Here is a 20,624-nt window from a genome sequence, read left to right as displayed (position 1 = left end):
ATACCCATCTTACCCATGTAACCATCTAAATGCTTTTTGAAAGACACAATTGTACCCGCTTCTACTACTACCTCTGGCAGCCCATTCCAGACACTCACTACCCTCTGAGTGAAGAAATTGCCCCTCTGGGCCCTTCTGAATCTCTCCCCTCTCACCTTAAACCTATGCCCTCTAGTTTTAGACTCCCCTACCTTTGGGAAAAGATGTTGACTATCTACCTTATCTATGCCCCTCATTATTTTATAGACCTCTATAAGATCACCCCTAAGCCTCCTACGCTCCAGGGAAAAAAGTCCCAGTCTATCCAGCCTCTCCTTATAACTCAAACCATCAAGTCCCGGCAACATCCTAGTAAATCTTTTCTGCACTCTTTCTAGTTTAATAATATCCTTTCTATAATAGGGTGACCAGAACTGCACACAGTATTCCAAGTGTGGCCGTACCAATGTCTTGTACAACTTCAACAAGACGTCCCAACTCCTATATTCAATGTTCTGACCAATGAAACCAAGCATGCCGAATGCCTTCTTCACCACCCTGTCCACCTGCGACTCCACCTTCAAGGAGCTATGAACCTGTACTCCTAGATCTCTTTGTTCTATAACTCTCCCCAACGCCATACCATTAACTGAGTAGGTCCTGGCCTGATTCGATCTGCCAAAATGCATCATCTCACATTTATCTAAATTAAACTCCATCTGCCATTCGTCGGCCCACTGGCCTAATTGATCAAGATCCCGTTGCAATCCTAGATAACCTTCTTCACTATCCACTGTGCCACCAATCTTGGTGTCATCTGCAAACTTACTAACCATGCCTCCTAAATTCTCATCCAAATCATTAATATAAATCACAAATAACAGTGGACCCAGCACCGATCCCTGAGGCACACCACTGGTCACAGGCCTCCAGTTTGAAAAACAACCCTCTACAACCACCCTCTGCCTTCTGTCGTCCAGCCAATTTTGAATCCAATTGGCAACCTCACCCTGGATCCCGTGAGCTTTAACCTTCTGCAACAACCTACCATGCGGTACCTTGTCAAAGGCTTTGCTAAAGTTTGATGGTTTTAATGGTTTCATTGTCATCATCAGACTTAATTCCTGATTTTTATTGAATTCAAATTTCACCATGTGCAGTGGGGTCCCCAGAGCATTCCCCTGGGTCTCTGGTTTACTAGTCCAGTGACAATACCACTAACCCTCCGCCTCCCTTTACTGCTGAGTAAGTGCCGCGTGACAGCACTGTTGCTGACTCCTTCCATCACTTTGCTGATGATGGAGAGTAGACGGATGGGGGGGTAATTGGCTGGGTTGGATTTGTCCTGTTTCTTGTGTACAGGACACACCTGGGCAATTTCCCACATTGCCGGGTAGATGTCAGTGTTGTAGCTGCACTGGAACAGCTTGGCTAGGGGTGCGGGATGTTCTGGGAGCACAAGTCTTCAGTACTATTGCCAGGATATTGTCAGGGCCCACAGCCTTTGCAGTATCCAGCGCCTTCTGGACATCACGTGGAGTGAATCGTATTGGCTGAAGACTGACGTCCGTGATGCTGGGGACCTCCGGTTGAGATCAGTACCACAGTGACCCAGTTTTATTTCTTTTAACATTTTCTGAGTACGTATTACTACAAGACACTCAGAATCGTCCCGAGTTTGTGATTTCAATGAGAGTTTTGGATGGTCCCCAGTGTGGGGTAATCACCCATCAGACGTTCCAACATCCAGGCATTTACACGGGTGGGTGTTCGAGGGGATTGGTACCCGGCGCATCTTTGATGCTGAGCAGCTCAGAGTTTGACTGGACATTGTTGAGAATTATTAGAGAGAGCTCAGAATGGAAACAAATAAGACAATATCATTGGTGAATCAGGAGTGTTTATACACAACAGGATATCGTATCAACACAGAACCAGGGCCTGGGAGTGTCCAGAAATATTTAATCACTAAATACATCATGTCGCTCTCAGTTATTGTTGCCGTGTACTCTCCTCTCATTCACCTTCGGATGTAGCAGTTTGGATTATCTTGGTCTCTGAGGATTAGTCCAAATTACAAGGCCTTTTAAAAAATCTGGATCGATGCAGATCTGTGAAAACAAGAGAGGGGATTATTTTTCAGCAAGTCCTTCGTAATTGACACGTCATAACTGTTCAAACATGTGTCAGGTCTGCCCAGACACATGCGAGACTATCGGTGCAGGGTTGTTCATGCAGGAATGGTCACTCCTGTCTGGTCAGTGTGTGTGCTGAATGTTGCCCGCAAGTTGCTTGAACTTCACCTTCAGAGAGCTACACTGGGTGTCAGCAATTTACTCATTCTCTGTAGACAAGCTAATTCTTTCTTTTCTCATGTCCGCTCCTCTTTAAATTCTAGCCCCCCCCCCCCCCCTCCGCAAACCTTCCCGCACTTCTGTCAAAGTCCCCCTTTTCCCTCTTTCTCAACATCTTCCTCTCGCTCTACATTGGAATATTGCGCACAATTCTGGTCGCCACACTACCAGAAGGATGTGGAGGCTTTGGAGAGGGTGCAGAGGAGGTTTACCAGGATGTTGCCTGGTATGGAGGGTGTTAGCTCTGGAGAGGCTGAATAGACTCGGACTGTTTTCATTAGAAAGACGGAGGTTGAGGGGTGACCTGATAGAGGCCTACAAGATTATGAGGGGCATGGATAGAGTGGATGGGCAGGCACTCTTTCCCAGGGTGGAGGGGTCAGTCACCAGGGGGCATAGGATTAACGTCCATGGGGCAAGGTTTAGAGGAGATGTGCGAGGCAGGTTTTTTACACAGAGGGTGGTGAGTGCCTGGAACGCGTTGCCAGGGGAGGCTGTGGAAACAGATACATTAACGGCGTTCAAAAGGCATCTTGACAAACACATGGATGGGACGGGGATAGAGGGACACGGCACAAGGAAGTGCTGAGGGATTTGGCCAAGGTTGGTGTCATGACCGGTACGGGCTTGGAGGGCCGAAGGGCCTGTTCCTGTGCTGTATTGTTCTTTGTTCTATCCCAACCCTTCTCTCTGAACCACTCTTTATTAATCTCTCATATGTCCTTCTCTCAGCTTTAGATTTTTTCCTGGGCCTTTCCCTTTCCCTCTCCCTCTGATTCTATCCCTCTATAATCAGCCGAATGCCCTTTCTAAAGTTTGGAAAACAGAACCAAAATCTACAATAGGTGTCTAACTAGGATCCTGTCAATTATTTTTCTCACATTCACACAGTGCAGCCTATTCTATAAAAGTGTGCAATAAAAATTGATGTCCACGTATATTGTGAAATTTGTCCTATTTTTCAAAGTTATTTGAAGAAAATCTAGATCTATAAATGTTCAAAGCTGGAGAAAAATATCCCATTGTTACAGCTGATTAATTGACATTGGGGTATAGCAAACAATAAATATAGGTCCAAATCACCACTCTCGATAGCAATATCCGACCTCGGGTGACTGTCTGTGCGGAGTCTGCACATTCTCCCCGTGTCTGCGTGGGTTTCCTCCGGGTGCTCCGGTTTCCTCCCACAGTCCAAAGACGTGCAGGTTAGGTGGATTGGCCATGATCAATTGCCCTTAGTGTTCAAATATAAGGTTAGGTGGGGTTACGAGGATAGGGTGGAGGTGTGGGCTTGGGTGGGGTGCTCTTTCCAAGGACCGACGCAGACTTGATGGGCCGAATGGCCTCCTTCTGCACTGTAAGGGTTGTCTGATTCTCTAACACAGAAGTGAACAAGCAGGCACTGCCAGCAATCAGACCAATGGCCTTTGTTGCAGGGAGATTGGAGGGGATTGGAAAATAAAGAGGTCTTGCTAGAATTGTACGGGGTGTTGGGGAGACCACCTCTGGAACAGAGTGCGGTTTTGGTCTCCACACTGAGAAGATATATTTGTATTGGAGATGGTGGGGTGAAGGTTCAGTCGATTGGTCCCTGGGGTGAGGGGATTGTCCTCTGACCAGAGGTTGAACAAATGGACCTATTTTCTCTGGAGATTGAAAGAATGAGAGGTGATCTGATCGAAACGTATAAAATTCTGTCGGAGCTCGATAAGACAGACACGAGAGATTGTATCTGCTGCTGGGGGAATCCTAAAACACAGGGGCCACAGTCTCAGGTTTAGAAGCTGAACATTTAGAACAGTTCTTATGTCCAGGTTTTTGTCGGAAATGTGATCACAGAATTATGAAATTTGTATTATAGCAATGTTTAACTTTCTTTAAATTCTTAATTTGGAGATTAGAATTTTCAGGTACTAACTTAAAAAATGAGAAAGCAATTTTGAGCGATCTCAGTGGTCAGAACACAATTAGAGAAAATCAGGTAAAGTCACCACAGTCCCAGATGACCATAGGTTGCTTTCCCCTTTGAGGGGGGGAGCTGACTGGTGGTGATTTAACCCGAGGGTCACCACACCTCAGGCGAGGGGCAAGGTTTAGAAGGGGGGGTCTCCGTGAATCACCTCAGACGGTACGGGAATTGAACCTGTGTGCTGGCCTCGCTCTACATCATGAACCAGCTGTCCAGCCAACTGAGCTAAACCGACTTGGTCTTGTGTCAATTATCATCCCACAGCGCAGAAGGAGGCCATTCAGCCCATCAAATCTGCACCAACTCTCTAAAAGAGCTCCCTACCTAGGCCCAGTCCCTATCCCTGTAATCTGCGCATCCCTGGACACTGATGGGTCAATTTAGCGTGGTCAATCCACCTAATAATAACAATAATCTTTATTAGTGTCACAAGTAGGCTTACATTAACACTGCAATGAAGTAACTGTGAAAAGCCCCTAGTCGCCACATTCCGGCGCCTGTCCGGGTACACAGAGGGAGAATTCAGAATGTCCAATTCACCTAACAGCACATCTTTCAGGACTTGTGGGAGGAAACCGGAGCACCCGGGGGAAACCCACGCAGACACGGGGAGAACGTGCAGACTCCGCACAGACAGTGACCCAGCCGGGAATCGAACCTGGGACCCTGGAGCTGTGAAGCAACAGTGCTGACCACTGTGCCACCGTGCTACCCCTGCTGATTGTGCTCCTGTGAAGCTCCTTGAGGTGCTTTTGTGATATGTTCCAGTGGTAGGATGCTGTTGTTTTGAGCTTTAAATGCTTCCACAGCTTAAAATATTCCTTATTGTTGAGGTTCGCAATTGAGTTACTCCCAATTTACACTGACCTATGATCAGCGTCTGACCCAGACACAGTTCCTGCCTGGCTAAACCCATCTCTTAGACTCTCGCTGTTCATGGGGAATTGTGTTTCACTCAAATTAGTTGCCATGGTTCCTTACACAACAGGACTGGCCGTGCTCAGAAATACTTCATTGACTAAAGTGATTTGGAACGTGCTGAGGTGGTGTGGGTGAAACCCAGGCACTCAGCGCGTCCACGTGACTCGGGGACAAGAGAGACATTCCTGTTATTGAGCAGGTGCAATGAGTCCTGTTGCTCGACATGCGCCTGGGACGGAAAATGGCTCCAATATCAGGAATGAAAGGCACAGTAAACACAACCGGGAGCGACGCCCAGTGATGGAAGTTAACGGTGTGGAAAAGTATTCGACAGGAAACGGATAGAAATTGGTTGCGATCGCAACAGAAAATGCCGGAAAATCCGGCCACGTTGGCAACAGTTTTTTTGTTGTCCAAATGGAATTGCCCTCCTCCCCCTCGCAGGATTATGTTAATGTCACTTCCAAGTTTCAAGTTCTGGTCACCACATTACAGGAAGGATGTGATTGTACTGGAGGGGGTGCAGAGGGGATTCACCAGGATGTTGCCTGGGGTAGAACGTTTCAGTTATGGAGAGAGGTTGGATAGGATTGGGTTGTTTTCTCTGGAGCAGAGAAGACTGAGGGTGACCTGGTCGAGGTGGACAGGATTCTGAGGGGCATGGACAGGGGGGATAGGGAGCGTCTGAAGGGTCAGTTACAAGGAGATACAAGTTCAAGGTGAGGGGTGGGAGGTTTAGGGGGGATTGGAGGAAATACCTTTTACCCAGAGGGTGCTGAGGGTCTGGAACGCGCTGCCTGGGAGGGTGGTGACGGTCTGGAACGCGCTGCCTGGGAGGGTGGTGAGGGTCTGGGACGCGCTGCCTGGGAGGGTGGTGAGGGTCTGGAACGCACTGCCTGGGAGGGTGGTGAGGGTCTGGAACGCACTGCCTGGGAGGGTGGTGAGGGTCTGGAACCCGCTGCCTGGGAGGGTGGTGAGGGTCTGGAACGCGCTGCCTGGGAGGGTGCTGAGGGTCTGGAACGCGCTGCCTGGGAGGGTGGTGACGGTCTGGAACGCGCTGCCTGGGAGGGTGGTGAGGGTCTGGGACGCGCTGCCTGGGAGGGTGGTGAGGGTCTGGAACGCACTGCCTGGGAGGGTGGTGAGGGTCTGGAACGCGCTGCCTGGGAGGGCGGTGAGGGTCTGGAACGCGCTGCCAGGGAGGGTGGTGAGGGTCTGGAACACACTGCCTGGGAGGGTGGTGAGGGTCTGGAACGCGCTGCCTGGGAGGGTGATGAGAGTCTGGAACACACTGCCTGGGAGGGTGGTGAGGGTCTGGAACGCGCTGCCTGGGAGGGTGGTGAGGGTCTGGGACGCGCTGCCTGGGAGGGTGGTGAGGGTCTGGAACGTGCTGCCTGGGAGGGTGGTGAGGGTCTGGAACGCACTGTCTGGGAGGGTGGTGAGGGTCTGGAACGCGCTGCCTGGGAGGGTGGTGAGGGTCTGGAACGCGCTGCCTGGGAGGGTGGTGAGGGTCTGGAACGCACTGCCTGGGAGGGTGATGAGAGTCTGGAACACACTGCCTGGGAGGGTGGTGAGGGTCTGGAACGCACTGCCTGGGAGGGTGGTGAGGGTCTCGGACGCGCTGCCTGGGAGGGTGGTGAGGGTCTGGAACGTGCTGCCTGGGAGGGTGGTGAGGGTCTGGAACGCACTGTCTGGGAGGGTGGTGAGGGTCTGGAACGCACTGCCTGGGAGGGTGGGAGAGGCGATTGCCTCACAATCTTTAAAAAGCACCTGGAGGAGTACTTGAAATGTCACAATATTCAGGGCTATGGGCCCAGTGCTGGGAAGTGGGATTAATGTAGATTTAGTCTAGTTTTCTCAGTGCAAACTTGATGGATTGATGAGCCTCTTAAGTGCTGGATGACTCTATAAACTGATAATGGGAAGGATTACCCGGGCTGATAATGTGACGCGTTGGCCCCATTACTTTGCCCTGCCCCCTGCCTCAAATAACCTGCGATCCAGAGTTAAAAAGCCAGAGGCAGAGCTGGGAATTTTCTCAGCAGCTATTCTCGCTCCACTCTGTCTCAGTCTGTGTTGGCCCCTCACTGGGTCACATCGTCATTTACAACACAACAGGAAGCCTTGGAGTTCATGTCACTTCCCCGCACAGCAATCCAGTCAGTTCCACTCCTCAGCTCGATCTCTATCATCCGGCAAGTTTATTTCCTTTTGCACTCATTGCTGTCTTGTTGCGTCACAGTGCGGCAGGAGTTTGGTGAAACAGGGAGTTAGGTGAAAGAGAGAGAAGCAGAGACAGCTGGACCTGTGAGGGGTTCATGGTTACAAGGAGACCAGGTTTGGGAGTTGAACTTTTCAGAAAGATAGACTGAAAGGAGAAGGAGGTGGTGTAGACGTGCTGGTGAAGAAAGAGATCAGTGATGTAGTGAGAAATGATATAACCACTGGTTTTTTTAAGGCGGGAACCGGACGTTCGAACCGGAGGTTTGACCCGCGGACTTCTGGGAAGGTCCCCCCCCCCCCCCCCCCCCAACCAATAAATTCTGGTGGAGAGGAAACCCGAGACACTACACGTGTAGTGTCTCCCACCCACCCTCCTCCTCTAACCTAATAATAAAACCCATTGGTGTGAGGTAAGTGCCATATTATATATATATATATATATTTTAAAAAATTTATTTATTAGCCAGATCTTGGTTGAAAGTTAGAGGAATGGCAGGGAAGGGAGTGCAATGTTCCTCCTGCAGGATGTTTGAGGTGAGGGATGCCGTTAGTGTCCCTGCTGATTTTACCTGCAGGAAGTGCAGCCATCTCCAGCTCCTCCAAGACCGAGTTAGGGAACTGGAGCTGGAGTTGGAAGAACTTCGGATCATTCGGGAGGCAGAGGGGGTCATAGATAGCAGCTTCAGGGAATTAGTTACACCATAGATTGGAGATAGATGGGTAACTGTAAGGGACTGGGAAGAAGCAGTCAGTGCAGGGATCCCCTGCGGTCGTTCCCCTGAGGAACAAGTATACCGCTTTGGATACTTGTGGGGGGGGGACTTACCAGGGGTAAGCCATGGGGTACGGGCCTCTGGCACGGAGTCTGTCCCTGTTGCTCAGAAGGGAAGGGGACATTACCGCTCGCTGAATAAAACATTCTTCCTCACATTCCTCCCACATCTCCTTCCCAAGGCCTACAACCTGTGTCATGTTGTCCAGCCTTCTCTGTGGCACTTTGTCAAATCTTTCTTCAAATCCATATAGGCAGCATCCACCACATTCCCTTTATCAACCTTCTCTGTTACTTAATCAAAATATTCAGTTAGAATAGTCAAGTACAATTTTTTTTTACAATCTGTGTTCATTCCCCTTAATTAACTCAAGCCTCTTTCCAAGTGTCTGTTGATTTTTTTTTTCTTGATGATTGTTTTAGAAACCTTACCCAATGATGTTTAACTGAACGGCCTGTCGGTCCCGGATTGTCCTTTACATCCTTCCTTCAATAAGGCTGTCACATTTGCCAGTCTCCAATCCTCCGGAATCTCTCCATCGTATCTAGGGAAGTTTGGAAGATTATATCAAGCCCTCTTCCTGTCTCCACTCCCACTCCCTTTAACAACCAAGTATAAAAGCTATCTGACCCAGGTGACTTACCACTCTATGTGTAACCTTTGCAGCATGTTTACCCTCTCAATTTTCACCCCATCCATTACCTCCACAACCTCCGCTTCTCATATTTTGTCTGATTCTTCTTCATTTGTAAAGATTGATAAAAATTAGTCAATAAATAATCTCGTTGTGTCCCTGTCCCTCTGAATATCTTAACACCCTCCTTGCCCTGAATTAAACTACAAGTGTAGCTGGTTTAATAGCTAGTTTAGTCATTGAACAAACAGAACATGGTTGTTGTATCATTGAACTTACAGCACGGTTAGTCACGTTATTGATTGAACAATCCATGTTTGTGATTTAACTGAAATTAGAATAACATCATGAAGCTGCCAGTGCAGAATAATGCAGAGACTGTGAGCAATAGATTCAACCTTTCTGATGTTTAACTGGGGGAAGTTCTGTTTATCGACGACAGTCGCGCGTGCGTGGTCGACGTGGCGCTGGTCGGGGGCCGTTGAAAGAGGCCCCACGGCGAATCTCCGCGGTCAACTGGCTGAGTTCCTGCTGCCGTGCTTCACGTTTGGTTCCACCCGGTGGGAACTTGGCGTCGAGGCTGCGGGGGCTGTCCTGGTGGGGGGGGGGGGGGGGGGCGGGGGGGATCAGTCTCCGGAGGGGCCTCCACAAGGACCGGGGGCGATCGGGGGCCACCGATCGGTGGATGCGCGCGATCTGGGGGGGGGGGGGGGGCGACCTTCTTCAGTGCCGGCCTGCTGTGTGGGTCGGCCATGCCGCGCGGGGACGGCGTGGAAACGGCGTGGACACGCAGCCGGAGGTGCAGCTGCGTGGAGCACTCCGACGCCGTGCTAGCCCCCTGTGGGCCACAGAATCGCTGGGCCAAGCGGCGTTTACGCCGGCGTCAACGCTTAGCCGCATTTTCAGAGAATCCCGTCCAATGTTTCCATTGCTATCGATGGAAATTCCCATTGAAGCCACCCCACGCTGCTGGGAAACCCACGTTTGGTGGGATCAGAGATTCCTACTGCCAGAGAACGTCCGGAGAATTCACACCCACGGCCACAGGTTCCCCTTTGCGAACCTCGAACGTTGACACCTCAAACACTCTTCATAAATTATTAAACAGGGTTTCTCTTTCAGAAATCTATGTTAATATTGTCTGTACCCATCATTGTTTTAAATAGCCTGAAATAACCTTCTTAATAATGGATTCCATCAATTTTCCGAAAGCAGCTATTAAATTAACCTTCTATATTTTTCTTCTTCCTCCCTTTCTCGTTTCTCGATGTCACATCAGAGATTTTCCAATCCACTGGGATCCTTCCAGAATTGAAGGAATTTTGGAAGATTATAACCAATGTATCCACCATCTCTGCAGTCACTTCTTTTAAAACTTCTTTAAAACCCAAAATATATGGGCCATCTGATCCTGGAGACTTTAGGTCCAATAGTTTTCCCAGCACCTTTTCCCCGTGATGGTGATTGCTTTAAGACCCTCCCTCTGATAACATCTCAATATTCACGTATCTGTGGGACGTTTCCTAAATCCTGCTGCAGTTGAAAAGTCACAAAATACCCACCAACACTGCCAGCATTTCCATGATCAATTCCTCAGACTCAGGGAATCACTGCACCGTGCTCGACACGCAACAATGCGAGTACATTTTACAAAGAACAGTACAGCACAGGAACAGGCCCTTTGTCCCTCCAAGCCCGTGCCCGATCGTGATGCCTGTCTGAACTAATACCTTCTGCACGTCCGGGGTCCATATCCCTCATATTCATATTCCCATATTCATGTATTTGTCAAGATGCCTTTTAACGGTCGCTTATCGTATCTGTTTCCACCACAATCTCCGGCAACGAGTTCCATTCACCCACTACCCCCTCCAGCCTGGCCTGTTTTATGGCAGTATCAGCAGCTCCCCATTGGTGTCTGGTGGGATCCTCCAGTCCCACCGACGTCGCGGGTGTTTTATATGGTTTTCCTGCCCCACCGGCAGGAACTCTCTGCGGGCGAGTAAACGCCACCCAGTGGGTAAAGTCGGTGAAGGATAACTGGATTGCACTGCATCGGTTTTGGGAGGGGGCTGGGTGCTGAGCTACTGAAATCAGAATACCCACAGTACAGAAGGATTCGGCCCATTGAATCTGCACCAACCTCTGGAAGGGACCTACCTAGGCCCACTCACCCACCCTATCTCAATAGTCCCTTGGCCTAACCTGCACATCTTTGGACTGTGGGGGAAACCGGAGCACCCGGAGGAAACCCACGTCCACACGGGGAGGACGTGCAGACTCCGCACAGACAGTGACCCAAGGTCGGAATCGTACCCGGGGTCCCTGGTGCTGTGAGGCAGCAGTGCTAACCCCTGTGCCACTGTGCCGCCCTGGCACTGTGAGGCAGAAGTGCTAACCCCTGTGCTCCCATGCTGCCTGCACTGATCCAGACTTGCCCCACTGTTCTTTTTGTCCCTTGCTCTGCCCATTTTCCACTCTGATCATGGATACTGGGTCTAAAGGTGAATTCGGAACCTACAGAGGTCCTGCCTTATCTTGGGGCTCCTTGGAAACACCAGCCCCATCTATAACCTGATATCAACCCTGATATTCTGACAGCGTCATGTTGGATCACATGATAGCTGATCATGTGATGTTTACAAATGTTGTTGCCTCTCTCACCCTATCAGCTTGGCCTTTGGTGTGAAGTCCAAGTTGGTTTGGAGGTGATCTCTCCGGATTGGCTAATTTAGTCCCACTCGCTGCTCTTCCCCTATAACCCGGAAAATGATCATTCCGCAAGTACGGTCTCATTACATTTCGAAAGATCCTCTGGAATCTGATTTCACAAATCCCACAGTCAGTCATTTTAAATCTGTCAACTCTCGTTACCAACGCATTAGTTGTCTGTCCCTGGCCTGTGCACATCACTGGGAGGGTCTGCAATTATTATCCATCCTTAATTGCTATGGCCGGAGGATATGGTTTCTTCCACTTGTTCATTATTATAAACACTGCAATTTGACTTCCTTTTAACCTTCTCTGCTTTCTGTAGAACAATTGCAATCTCCACGCCACCAAGGTTCTCTCGGGCCATTGTGACAAATCTCTTCCCCAAGGCTTCGATATCCCACCTGAATTGTGCCCAATCGGAGAATCCCTGCAGAACAGAGCGAGACCATTTGGCCCATCGGGTCTGCAGCCACCCTCCGAAAGGAGGTACACGATTCTCCACTTGAAGGTCCACTCAATGGATTGTGGATGTGCTTCATCGCTTTCTTACTTTGCAGTCAACACCCTATTTTCAAAGCGAAATACCACCTATGCTTTTTTAACCGTCTTATCAATTTGCCCGACAACCTTCAAACATTTGTAAGTATGCACCCCGACTTTATTCTACTTTTGAAACAGCTTCAAAACAGTATATAATAAGTACCAATCAGCTTGTATTTCCATTAGCCAATTACATAGCCCATTTACCCTGTCCATTTGATAACGTGTAACACACTGTTCTCCTACTACTTTATCCAATGCCTTTTGGAAGTCCTAAATATACAACATCGACTACATCACCGTCATTGACCCTCTCTATTTCTTCATCAAAGAATGCACTCAAGATAAAGTGGATACAGTGGTTAGGAAGGCGTATGGTATACTTGTCTTTATTAGCCAAGGCATAGAGTTTAAGAGCAAGGAGGTGATGCCTAAAATGTTGGTTGGGCCACAGCTAGAGTATTGTGGACAGTTCTGGAATCCACATTACAGGAGGGATGTGATAGCTCTGGAAAGGATGCAGAGGAGATTTACCCGGATGCTGCCCGGGCTGGAGAGTGTTCGTTATGAACAGAGATTGGATAGACTGGGGGTGTTTTCTTTGGAGCAGAGGAGACCGAGGGGGACATGACTGAGATGGATAAAATTATGAGGGGCATAGAGTAGACAGGAAGAAACTTTTCCCCTTGGTGGAGGGGTCAATGACCAGGGGGCAGAGATTTAAGGTGAGGGGCAGGAGGGTCAGAGGGGATGTGAGGAAAATCCTTTTTACCCAGGGGGAGGTGGGAGTCTGGAACTCGCTGCCTGAAAGGGGGGTGGAGGCAGAGACCCTCAGCACATTGAAGAAGTATTTAGATGTGCGCTTGCCCAGGGCAGACACGGCTATGGACCAAGTGCTGGGAAATGGGATTAGAATAGTCAGGTGGTTGTTTCTATTTTTAGAAATTTAGAGTACCCAATTCATTTCTCCAATAAGAGGCAATTTTGCGTGGCCAATCCACCTAGCCTGCACATCTTTGGGTTGTGGGGGTGAGACCCATGCAGACACGGGGAGAATGTGTAAACTCCACACGGACAGTGACCCAGAGCCGGGATCGAACCTGGGACCTCGGCGCCGTGAGGCCGCAGTGCTACCCACTGTGCCACTGTGCTGCCTAGGTGGTTGTTTTTGACTGGTGCTAACGTGATGGGCTGAATGGCCTTTTCTGTGCTGTGGACCGCAATGACTCTATGATAGTAAGACATGATTTTCCTTTCCGATTGAGTGAGACAAAATCCTTGGTCAGGTTGCTGAAGGCCATGCAGAATGGTTGTTGCTGCTCCTGGAATTGTCTCGAAGTTGCAGAGCAGTGAAAATCATACCCGTTGTTCCCGGTTTGTTTGGAAGCCACTGGATTTCCGGAAAGATGTCTTTGGAGACGAGGAGAAGGCTGGGATTCAGGTGATGACCTTCATGGTGATGGAGAGGAAAGAGATAACTCAGTAGTCCCCACAGTCCGCTTTGTCTCCTTTCTTGAAGATTGTGACATCCCAGAGGTCAGCAGGAATTTCTTCTCTGTCCCAGATTTTCAGTAACAGTTGACGGAGATGGCGAATGATCTCTCCTCCAAGTTAGAGCATCTCCACTGGGACCCCGTCCACTCCTCTGGCTTTTCCATTCTTCGTGTGTTGAATGGCGGCTCTGATTTCGCCACGCTTGATGTGAGTCCAAGATCATCTTAGATTGGGGAGTTGGGAGATTTCCTCAAACACGTCCTCATCTATGGATGTGTCACGGTTTTGGGGTTCTTTGTGTTAGACGTTTTAGTTACCATTGTATGAAGCGTCAAAAGTCCTGTTCCTTTTCACCAAACACCATTTATTTCACTTCCACAGCCTCTGCACAAAACTCTAACAACGCACCACCTGACACAGGGGCCACCTGGAGCCCCTTTACATATCAGTGTCAATCATTGGATACTTAACATAAATGAGACAACTAATTGCAATGCCTCTTAATGCATTACTTAACTCTTAACCCATTACTTAACAGTCTCCCCTTCCTTGGAGAAAAAAAATAATTAGGTGAAAACAAAATTTCAAGAAACGCCCCCTTCTTTTTTTTTCTGGAAGAAAAAAAACCAACTCACAGAAACAAGCGCCCTTCATTAACAATATCCAAAAGTTAAATTTCTGTCAATATCTGAGATATATAAAAGGCCACATCCACCGCCTCTACAAAGCTTAACGTCTCAGCAGCCAAAGTGCTTTTGACCACTTTCCTTATTTTCTTGGTTTCCGACACAAGAGGGCAACATTTACCATTGTTCCCCAAGAGGAAAATTATAAAACCTCCTGTGCTTGATTTGCATAGGACGCATCACTACAAACTATGAGTTTCAAGTGCCTAAGTTCACCTAAAACCGGGAACCTCAAAACACACTCCTGCATTTTTAGTTTAGCCAAACGCTTCATTTGCTCTTATTATGTCTTCCACTTTGGGATCATTCACTTTGTACTCAACTCTAAGACATCAAAACTCACGTCCGGTCTAGTCTGTCTACCTAGCCAGTTCAGTTGCCCAATTAAACTTTGCAGTTGCTCTTTTTCCATCTTTGAGACCATTACGTCTTTTTGTGAAACCCGGCCACGATTAATTGCTATTGGGCTGATGCTTTCCAAATAAGATTGCTGATTAAAGTTGCCCCTAACTTAGTCTGTCCGATTTCCTGTCCAATATATTTAAATGCACTGAAGCCTGACTTCCACCCCTGAATTCTTTCCGCAAACCAGAGATTACAATAGCTTCAAAATCACTAGTCCCGCCCCACAAAAATAATTTGACACGCATCATAAAGATGCCAGAAAGGTTTCCTTTATAGTGCCAGTAAAACATTGCAGGATCTGCTTTTAACTGGCAACAGCCTAACATTAACAAAACTGACCTTACCGAAAAATACCAGACTCTAGCTGCATCATTTAATCCAGATACACATTTGTTCAACTTCTAGAGTACCCCTCCTGCGTTAGTTGCTTCTTTAGGAGGACGGAGAAAAAAATCTCTCTGGAGCTCGTGCCCTGCAAAAAGGCAGCTTTTATATCTATAGATTTGCATTCCCATGCCTTTGTGGCTAATAGAGCCAAGAAGATCTTTAAAATAACCTTTCCTGCTGTAGGTGAATCTACCCTCAAATCCTGATCTTCTAAGTTTTCTTCAAACCCCCTTGCCACGAGCCTGGCCTTTGCCTTATAAGTTCCATCCGGAAGAACCTTTTCCGTGCAAATCCATCTGTGGGATAGAGCTCTTTGTCCCCTATCCGGTACTTCTGTGTATACCCTAAATTCACTCCAACTATGCAATTCTTGCTGTTTAGCTTCTTTGATAACTTTTTCATATAATTTATTGGAAGCCACCAAAATCTCACGTGATGTGGGCTTCTACTCCTATTAGTATTCGTAGTCTTACTCATGTTCCGAGATCTTGACAAACTACGTCCCCTCTCCCGCCTGGTATCTCGTTCTGTACTGCTACTGCTTGATCTTTCCCTTCTGCTGTGGGATGTCCTTTCTCGACCTTTTCCTGCGGACCTGTTCACTATCCGATGTACTATCTGAACTGGCACTGCGTTTCTGTGCCCTCCATTTTGAACTTTGTGTTCCCAATCCATTGTCTTCACTCCCTCTCCTGAATGCTGTACATTCAACCAATGTTTATACTTTCCAATGGCCTTCCCTGCTCTACTATTAACAGTTGCATCCTTCCATTGACTAGACCCTTCAGGCAAGTATGTCACTTTTGTACCAACTTTTGGTAGTTTTACTTTCGGAAAAATGGCCTTATCCCAGATCTTAAGGTCCATGGCCACAATGTTGTTAAAATCCCTGGCCAAAGATAGGTTACTATCGGTCGTGCTGGTGTCCTTCTGTACTTCCTACAAACTTCACAGCAATCACTAACCTGTTCTATCAGTTTAGTACAGTCTTCATCCCTTACCCCTGCATCCTTTAATACATTTTTCAGCCTCCGCAGTTTTAATACAACAAGCTTTTTATCAACGAAAGTCCCATTTTCAACTGCCCATAACACATCCTTAACAACTGTACTTGAAATATTATTTGTCAGTAATGGAATACAATAGTGTCCCGACTGTGTAAATTGTAAGTCCACCGTCTTTCCAAAAACTGTTGCCTTATCCTGTTCCATATCCAGTTTCATGGGTGCTTTCTTCATCGACGGTCTGCTCAGAAGCAAAGGTAGCTCACTTGATACAACATCCGAGCTAATGAAATGATTCATTCCGGCAATATTGCAAGGGATCACCACTCTTTTCAGCGACTTCAGAGTATTATCATCCCCAAACCTGAAACTTGTGGAACTTTCAAATTCCTTAACCTTGTTACGATTTTCAGCATTCAAAGAGTCCAGGTAACATTTTAACCAGTCAATTCCACACACAGTAGATGTGCAGCCACTGTCCAATACAGCACAGTTGAAGGATTCTGCAACCAACACCCTCATTACCGGCGTAAAACTGCTTGTCAATAGGACAATGCCTTCTTTCTGGTCACTATCCTTTTCCTCTTTTGACTCTTCCGTGTCAAGTGTCGCTTCAAACACAGCCAGCACATCTTTTTGGAAAGTGTGGTGGCCAGAATTGGATGCAATCTGTTTGCCGTTTTTTTATCTCAGGGCGCTGCCCCCTGCACACTCTCACCTGTGTTATGGGCCCCACTACAACATCCCAGCTATGGAGAATATTTTGGGTCCCACGCTCACCCCAATTCTCCAGCCTCCCCCTCTTCCCAAGCCCCTATTCCCCATTTCAGTGAACAGTCATTCATTCAACGCAGGATTTTAAAAGCCGCTACTTTGCACGTGAATAATAGAGGAGAATGAGGTGAGACGAGAGCAGATAATTGAACCTGAAAGAGACGGGGAGAGAGTGAGAGAGAAAGACTTGAAGTTCACGGACAGCACACAAGTGAGGTAGGTTATTAGACTGGAATGAGCACAAGGGGAGAAAATGGAAATATATTGCATGTTAGCACAGTGGTTAGCACTGTTGCTTTACAGTGCCAGGGTCCCAGGTTCGATTCCCGGCTTGGGTGTGGAGTCTGCGCGTTCTCCCCGTGTCTGCGTGGGTTTCCTCCGGGTGCTCCGGTTTCCTCCCACAAGTCCCGAAAGACGTGCTGTTAGGTGAATTGGACATTCTGAATTCTCCCTCAGTGTACCCGAACAGGCGCCGGAATGTGGCCACTAGGGGCTTTTCACAGTAACTTCATTGCAGTGTTAATGTAAGCCTACTTGTGACAATAAGGATTATTATTAGTATTAGAAAGTGAGCGTATAACATAGAGAAAGGTATAAACAGAGATAACAACAGAGACGACATGAGATAGGAGATTGTAAGATTAAGAAATGATGTGATATTTAGTATGAATTGGAGAAACAGAGAGAAACTGTGAGACAGTGGGTGGGATTCTCTAATAATGGGACTATGTCCCCATGCTGGCGTGAAAACTGGTGTCAGCGGCTCCCTAAGTGAGGAATTCTCACCTTTCTAGGGGGTAGATTACCGCCGGAGTTGTCCCCGCAGCTCCAGCTGGCACGGAACGGCCGGCGTATCCCCACGCATGTGCGGAACGGCCGGCGCATCCCCACACATGTGCGGAACGGCCGGCGCATCCCCACACATGTGCGGAACGGCCGGCGTATCCCCACGCATGTGCGGAACGGCCAGCGTATCCCCACGCATGTGCGGAACGGCCGGCGTATCCCCACGCATGTGCGGAACGGCCGGCGTATCCCCACGCATGTGCGGAACGGCCGGCGTATTCCCACGCATGTGCGGAACGGCCGGCGTATCCCCACGTATGTGCGGAACGGCCGGCATATTCCCACGCATGTGCGGAATGGCCAGCATATTCCCACGCATGTGCGGAACGGCCAGCGTATTCCCTTCTCTGCCCCGGCCCCTGGGCAATATGGCGGAGCTCTACAGGGGCCCAGCGCAAAGTACAGTATGCCCCGGCGGAACCAGCCTGCCCGCCGATCGGTTGGCCCCCATCGCGGGCCAGGCCACCGTGGGGCCCCCCCTCCAGGACGGCCCCCGCACACTCACCTTCCAGGTCCCGCCGTGTGGGAGGTGAGGAATCCGCGCCGGTGGGACTCGGCCAAACCCGTCGACCACTCGGCCCATCGGGGCCCGGAGAATCGCCGGGAGGGCCGCTGTCAACGGCCCCCGACCGGCGTGACGACGGACCCGCCGGCACCCGAAAAACATTGCCAAAGAATGGGGCAGCCGGCGTCGGGGCGGCAGGGCTCGATTCATGTGCCCCCGCCCCCCCGGGATTCTCAGACCCCCCGCCGGGTCGCAGAAACCCGGCCAGAGAGTCTGAGAGGTCACATTGTAGGGACAGAGCAAAAGATGGCGGGAGAGCAGGAAAGTGGAGAGAATTAGAGATAATGCAGAGAGCCTAATGTTGGGAGAGACACAGAGAGTTTGGTCGGGAATCATTTAAATCCGATACTCTTGAGAAATAAAAAGGGAGGACAGAGATTGAAGAGACGGTCAATATAAATATGACCAGTTTCAGTCTGAAAATGGAATCAATTCTATTTACCTGCTGTGTGTTGATGCGCTTGTGAAGCATCTCCATCGCTTTACGTAAAACAAAACGATCACATTAACAGCCAGAAGCAGAAGGAAGGCTAACAGCGAGCCCAGGACAATGGGAACCAGATTGAGAGACCAGCTTTCTGAAAAATAACAACAATTTCATACAATTCAATCACCAACGCAGAGGTGTAACTGATGTCACGAAACGCAGTCACTGTTTTCATGAGGCCTCACAACAACCAATTTGCACAAACCAGGAATGACGAGGTCACCTGTTTTTGCGACGATGTTTGAGGGATAAGTATTGGCCGGGACAGCAGAGAGAACTGCCCTGCTCTGATTCCAAACACCATGGGGCAGGGCCATGGGGAACTTCCGCAAGGTCCCAGAGGACAGGCATTCTCTTTAACTTGTGGGGGAGGGGTGGAGGCGCTGGGACATGGGGGTGGAGAGCAGTCTGAGTAAAAACTGAAAGGACTGGTCGCGGTTGCAAGAGGTTTCTGTTGAAAATAAAGAAAATAAGACCGAGAGAGAGAGTGAGAGACAGAGAAAGACACAGAGACAGAGAGAGAGAGAGAGAGAGGGGTGACTGCATTGTGTGGGGTTTATGAGGGTCTCACCCACAGATTGGAAAAACCAGCAGGGAACTCATGGAATATTTGAATACATATTTGAATGAATATCAAAAATGGAATCCAAAGATGTGCAAAGATGTGCAATCGAAAGGTGGATTGACCATGATGAAAACTTATCCCTCGGGATGTATAGATTAGGTGAAATTGTGGGGAGTGTGCTTAGGCAGGGTGCTCTTTCGGAGGGTGGGTGCAGGCTCGATGGGCCGAATGGCCTCCTTCTGCATTGCAGAGCTTCCATGGTTCTATGGAACATCCTTCAGGCACTTCAGTGGGCGCTGTGGGTCCTCTCCTGCCCTTGAGGCCCGCCCACGCACAGCTGCGAACCAATCGGAAGCTGGCAGCTATTCACTGCCACCAGCGGGAGTGATGGCGGACTGTATTACACCCACCGGTAATGTCATAGGGGCCCAGACTAAAGGTGGGCAAGGGTGGATGGGGATCGAGGGTTCGTTGGCACGCTGGAGGATAGGCATGGGGTGGTCGGATAACGAGGGACCCATTAAATCCAGTCCAAATGGAGCGCCAGTCAAGCAGAGGGACGTAGCAAATGTGATTTGAACACATGGGATGAGCAGAGAGATGGAAGCCGGGGAAGAACGGCACAGACACAAGAGGAAAGGCAATGAGAGGCAGTGGAAAGGATAGTGACCAGATCACTGAAAAATAATCCCAGGCAGAATGCTCAGCAAGAGCACAGATAACTTTACTGCAAACATCATTGCGATGGGGGGAATGTGCAGTGACCAACTCTGTGCTCATTGCTAGCTGAAAATGTGTTTGGTTCTATCCAGATATTACTGCCACTCTAATAGGCTCATCTTACAATACTCCCAGAGGAGAAAGTGCGAGCTCAAAGCCCCAATGTCCAGGGTTGTTTGGATATGGTATGGAATTGGGAGTATAATGGGGCAGTAGATCCAGTGCCATTGGGAACACAATAGGAACACAATATACCCATTTGGAAAAGACGGTGGCAATCCCATGCCTCGGGGACAAGACGGACGCACATTTTAATGTCAATATTTGAGGCATTTACAGCTATTTCTGGGGGTTATAGTCGTTTGCTGTATAAAGACACCCCTGCCTTTAATAACATCAAAATAAGCCAAATTTAAATCAACTCACTTGCTGCGCTTAACTGGGTAATATTCCTGGAAATTTCAGCAATGGTAACAACCCTTTCAGTCCCATTCCAGGGATGGTCAGCAATGGTTCCAATTCCTTTAGACAAAGTCTGACGTCTATTTTCACTGGTTAGATTCAGTTCCTGCTCAGTCCCAGAAAT

The 20,624-nt window shown here is 48.8% G+C and overlaps 1 long non-coding RNA gene across 1 annotated transcript; it reads right to left on the bottom strand.

Annotated features, from left to right (window-relative positions):
* Positions 1–1,859: 1,859 nt before the first annotated feature.
* On the bottom strand, positions 1,860–20,624 carry LOC140428691 (uncharacterized). Its single transcript, XR_011948829.1, has 4 exons — positions 20,465–20,624; positions 18,709–18,844; positions 8,648–8,760; positions 1,860–2,090 (listed from the first exon to the last, which is right to left on the bottom strand). It is a non-coding gene; the product is annotated as an uncharacterized lncRNA (long non-coding RNA).

This window comes from Scyliorhinus torazame, chromosome 1 (genome assembly GCF_047496885.1).
Source record: "Scyliorhinus torazame isolate Kashiwa2021f chromosome 1, sScyTor2.1, whole genome shotgun sequence".
Classification (NCBI taxonomy): Eukaryota; Metazoa; Chordata; class Chondrichthyes; order Carcharhiniformes; family Scyliorhinidae; genus Scyliorhinus; species Scyliorhinus torazame.
Note: the sequence above shows the minus strand (reverse complement) of the source record. Positions and strands in the feature narration are given on the sequence as shown.